Source organism: Triticum dicoccoides, chromosome 5B (genome assembly GCF_002162155.2).
Source record: "Triticum dicoccoides isolate Atlit2015 ecotype Zavitan chromosome 5B, WEW_v2.0, whole genome shotgun sequence".
Lineage (NCBI taxonomy): Eukaryota > Viridiplantae > Streptophyta > Magnoliopsida > Poales > Poaceae > Triticum > Triticum dicoccoides.
In genome coordinates, this window is record NC_041389.1 from 104,639,314 (window position 1) to 104,644,864 (window position 5,551).

Sequence of the window (5,551 nt, forward strand, 5' to 3'; positions counted from 1 at the left end):
AGGGATATGGCCGGGTGCTACAGGCGTGGTGCAAGGGAGCTGCTCGAGGTCATCAATGAATCTGGTTGGCCTTGGATGCTCCTCGCGGCTCCGGTGGGCGGATGGCTAGGTCGTGGCAGGGATCTCCCCTTGCCCGGTCTAGTTCGGTCATCACGGGGTGGCTACAATCGATCGGCGGGTGAGTCGCTGCGGCTTGGGCGGCGGCGGTTGGCAGCAGGGTGCGGGTGCTGGTGGTGCCTCTCTTATTCCAGGTCCGGGTCGGCGGTGCAGGGTGCTCATGCGGCGAAGATGGCCAAGACTTGGAGCCCGTGCTCGGGCAGATGGGTTTGGCCTGGGATTGGTTAGATCTCCACTCCGGGTAGATGATGGTGGGCCCAGTCTAGGTGGTGCCCATGGGCGACGAGGTCCCTCTTCTCGTGGGTACAGTGGTTGATGGTGGTGGTCAGGACATCGCGAGTCCATCAGGCAGATTGGCGTCGAAGACCATAGATATGGTGTCGTGTGAGCATGCTCGGCGGCGACCATTGGTAGCCACGGAGTTGTGTCTCCCTCGGTCCACCGGGACTAGTTGTACCATGGAGGTGTCAATCCAGACTTAGTGATTGATGTTGGGCTAGGAGTAAAAGGAGATGCCTTTTACTCCTCCTACCGGGGTGGGTGCACCGTGATGTGGGCGAATGGTTATGGCTTGGACATGGATCCCGGGGTGGCAGCCCCGGGTGGCAGTCTGCATGTTTTGGATCTCTAGTGGGGAACACTACGGCGGTGGTGCCTGTTTGTCTTGGACGTGTGGGCGATGGGACGGGTACAGGCGGGTGGATTGGGTGTCTTCTTTGTCTTTGCAGTGGTGACGCTCTGATCCGGATCTGGGGGAGGGGGTCTGAAAGTGCAACTATCCCTAGGTGGTTTTGGTAATTCATAACAACATATAGCTCATTGAGCTAATGCTATTCCAAGACTATTATTTCAGGAAAGCTCAATGAATGGCATGGCATGGATGATGAAAGTGGATCCCTCAAAATACTAAGGACAAAGGATTGGCTCAAGCTCAAAAGCTCAAGACTCTTCATTTTACATTTTAGTGATCCAAGATCACATTGAGTCTATAGGAAAAGCCAATACTATCAAGGAGGGATGAGGTGTTGCTTAATGAGCCTCTTGCTTCATGTGCTTAGTGATATGCTCCAAAACCCTCAGCTACTTTCTCACATCCACAAATGACCTAAACCCAAGCCAAAATCGGTCACACCGATTCTTCCTATCCGGCGCCACCGATTTCAAAAGTCATAGCCACTGCCACAAACCCTAGGCAAATCGGTCCTACCGACAGGGATCTCGGTCTCACTGAGATGGGATTGTAATCTCTCTGTTTCCCTTCGTAACGTTTCGGTCAAACCGAAGTGAGCGATCGGTCCCACCGAGATTGCAATGTAAACTCTCTGTTTCCCTTTTGTAACATTTCGGTCTCACCGAGAAGAGCAAATCGGTCCCACCGAGTTTACCTGACCAACTCTCTGGAAAGCTTATTACCAAAATCGGTCTCACCGAGTTTGTGTAATCGGTCTTACCGAGATTACATTATGCCCTAACCCTAACCGAATCGGTCTCACCGAGTTGCATGTCAGTCCCACCGAAAATCACTAACGGTCACTGGGTTTACTAAATCGGTCCGACCGAGTCTATTGAATCGGTCCCACCGAGTTTGGTAAATTGTGTGTAACGGTTAGAATTTGTGTGGAGGCTATATATACCCCTCCACCTCCTCTTCATTCGTGGAGAGAGCCATCAGACTAAACCTACACTTCCAACTTACCATTTCTGAGAGAGAACTACCTACTCATGTGTTGAGGCCAAGATATTCCATTCCTACCATATGAATCTTGATCTCTAGCCTTCCCCAAGTTGCTTTCCACTCAAATCCTCTTTCCAGTAGATCCAAATCCTATGAGAGAGAGTTGAGTGTTGGGGAGACTATCATTTGAAGCACAAGAGCAAGGAGTTCATCATCAACGCACCATTTGTTACTTCTTGGAGAGTGGTGTCTCCTAGATTGGCTAGGTGTCACTTGGGAGCCTCCGACAAGATTGTGGAGTTGAACCAAGGAGTTTGTAAGGGCAAGGAGATCGCCTACTTTGTGAAGATCTACCGCTAGTGAGGCAAGTCCTTCATGGGCGACGACCATGGTGGGATAGACAAGGTCGCTTCTTCGTGGACCCTTCATGGGTGGAGCCCTTCGTGGACTCGCCAACCGTTACCCTTCGTGGGTTGAAGTCTCCATCAACGTGGATATACGATCGCACCATCTATCGGAACCACGCCAAAAACATCCGTGTCTCCAATTGCGTTTGAATCCTTCAAACCCTTCCCCTTACTCTCTTGCAAATTGCATGCTTTAATTTCCGCTGCCCATATACTCTTTGCATGCTTGCTTGATTTGTGTGATGATTGCTTGACTTGTCCTAAGATAGCTAAAATCTGCCAAACTCTAGAATTGGGAAAAGGTTAAGTTTTTAATTGGTCAAGTAGTCTAATCACCCCCCTCTAGACATACTTCAAGGTCCTACAGGGTCAATCTTCGACGAGCTTGTCCTGGTGACCTGGTAGTGGCATGGGTAAGCTAGCAAGCGAAAGCTCTGTGCCTCGGTGCCAACAATGGATCTTGGGTAGGGGGTCCCAATGTAACGCCCGGATAATTAAGCTACAATAAACCTATGCTAATGATGCCACGTCACCTATAATTACTATTGCTAGTCTCGCGTTAGATCAAAATGTTTCAAATTTAAATTTTTGGCAAACATCAAAAAATTCAAACATTAGAACTAAAATGTTCGGAGTGTGCCAATAAATGCCTAAGTATTTATGGTGAAGAAACCACGCTTCTACAGAATGCCTAAATATTTTAATATAAATTAAAACCAAAAAAAAAACTAAAGAAAAAGAAAAAGACAAAACCAGAAAACAAAAGACCCCCCCACTGGGCCACGGCCCAGCAGGCCACCAGGCTGCCCGGCCGGCCCACCTGGCCCAACCGGCCACCCACTCCCCCTCACTCCCTTATCCACCCACGCCCATGAAACCCTAGCCCACAACCGCACACCCCCACTCCTCCCCACATGTCTCTCTCCCCCTCCCCGATCTAGATCGGGAACAGGGGAACGAAATCCCACGACGCCCCGACCCCGTCGACCATCCCCGCCGCCTCGATGCCTCCCGGTGCCACCTCGCCGACCTCCTCCTCGACTCCTCCTCTCCGTCGTTGATGTCGTCCCCATCATCCTCCCCACGCCCCGTTGCCCAGTCCCCTATGGCTCCCTCCGTGAGCCCCCTTCTCCTTCCCTCTCTCTCGCGCATCACCTCGTTTGTGCGCCCGACGACGTGCCCGCCCGCTTCGGCCGCTCGACGCACTCATGCGCCCGCACCGCAGCTCGCGTTGCCCGCCCGCGATGGCCTCCTTCATGGCACGCCCCGTGCCACTGCGCCCCCGGGCTCCTCAGCCGTGGCCCCTGCTCACCGCTTCGCTGCCGGCCGCAGACCGCTCTGGCCACGGCCTCGCCTAGCGCAGCCGCGCGCCCCGCCCCCTGTCGCCGACCCTTCCGGCTGGTCGTCCTCGCCCGCCACTCGCCTCACGCGCCCCGTGCTGCTGCTGCGCCGCTGCCGCCAGCGACCGTGCGCCGCGCGTGCCCGCGGCCTGCTGCTTGCTGCTGCCCACCTCCGCTCGCTGACGGCCAGCTCCGGCGCCCCCATCACGCCCGCTAGTCCCGCCCCCGCTGTTGTCCTTGGCGAGCGCCCTCGCGGGTTGGTGCTTGTGGCCCGTCTCCACCCGTGCCCCGTGCGCCCGTTAGGCCTCTAGGCCACACACATGTGGGGCCCAGCCCCCAGAAACTTTAAAAAAAGAAGAATTTTTTTTAAAATTAATCAATTAATAATAAAAATAATAATAAATAACAATTAATTAATTTAATTAACTTAATTAACTTAGTTTAATTAACCTAATCACTTAATTAAATTAACTAATTCTGCTCATGATGACGTTAGGCTGATGCAATATATTCATTTTTGGAATTAAAATAATTTTAGGAAATGAAATAAAACTTTGAAAATTAATATAAAATAAATCGTTTATCAGATGAAAATACTTTGTACATGAAAGTCGCTCAGAAGGACGAGACGAAGCCGAATACGGGGGGACGTTTGTCAGCCACACGTCCCTAGCATAGCGATCGTGCAATATTTCACCTCCGGTTCATCTGTCCGAAAACACGAAACATCGGGAATACTTCCCCGGATGTTTCCCCCTTCGTCGGTATCACCTACTACTGCATTAGGGCACACCTAACACCATTCATTGTCATGTCATGCATTGTCATGCTTATGTTTGCATTATATTTATTGTTTCTTCCCCCTCTTCTCTCCGGTAGACTACGAGACTGACGTCGCTGCTGCCCCGGTCAACTACGATGTTGACGACCCCTCCTTCTTGCCAGAGCAACCAGGCAAGCCCCCCTTGATCACCAAATATCGTCTATTCCTTCCCTCTACTACTTACATTAGAGTAGTGTAGCATGTTACTATTTTTGGTTAATCCTATTCTATTGCATATCCTGTCATTGTTGCTACAGTTGTTGATACCTTACCTGCAATCCTAAATGCTTAGTATAGGATGCTAGTTTATCATCTGTGGCCCTACATTCTTGTCCGTCTGCCATGATATACTATCGGGGCGTGATCACTCGGGAGGTGATCACGGGTATATACTATACATACATACATACTATTCAGGTGGTGACTAAAGTCGGGTCGGCTCATAGAGTACCCGCGAGTGATTCACGGATTGGGGGCTGAAAGGACATCTGTCCCGACGACCCTCTGTGTGGATCTTTGTGGCGGAGCGACAGGGCAGGTTGAGACAACCTAGGTGAGAGGTGGGCCAGGCCCTGGTTGGCGCCCGCGGTTGCTTCATAATAAAATGTTTAACGAGATCTTGGTATTTGATCTGAGTTGGGTCGTTGACCTTATACGCACTAACCGCCACGTGGGACAAGATATGGGTAACTGGCGTCGTGGTGTCAGCCGAAGCCTCCTAGACGTCAACGACTGAGCGGCGCGCGCCGAGTTGGACCGCGTAACACAACTTCCTTTGTAATGGAGGTTGCTAGGTCTGCTCACCGGCTGCGTACGCAATGTGCAGGTGTGCAATGGGCGATGGGCCCAGACCCCTGCGCGCATAGGATTTAGACTGTTGTGCTGACCTCTCTGTTAGGCCTAGGTAGGGTTGCGACGTGTTGATCGCCTGAGGCCGGACATGACCCAGGAAAGTGTGCTCGGTCAGAGGGATTGAGCATGTCGGGGAATGTGGTGCACCCCTGCAGGGAAGTTGATCTATTCAAATAGCTGTGTCCACGGTAATAGGACGACCCAGAGTTTCCCTTCGACCTTATGACAACTAGAACCGGATACTTAATAAAACTCACCCAGACAAGTTCCAAAGACAACCCGGTGATCGCTTTCCCATAGGGCGACGAGGGGAGGATCGCCGGGTAGGATTATGCTA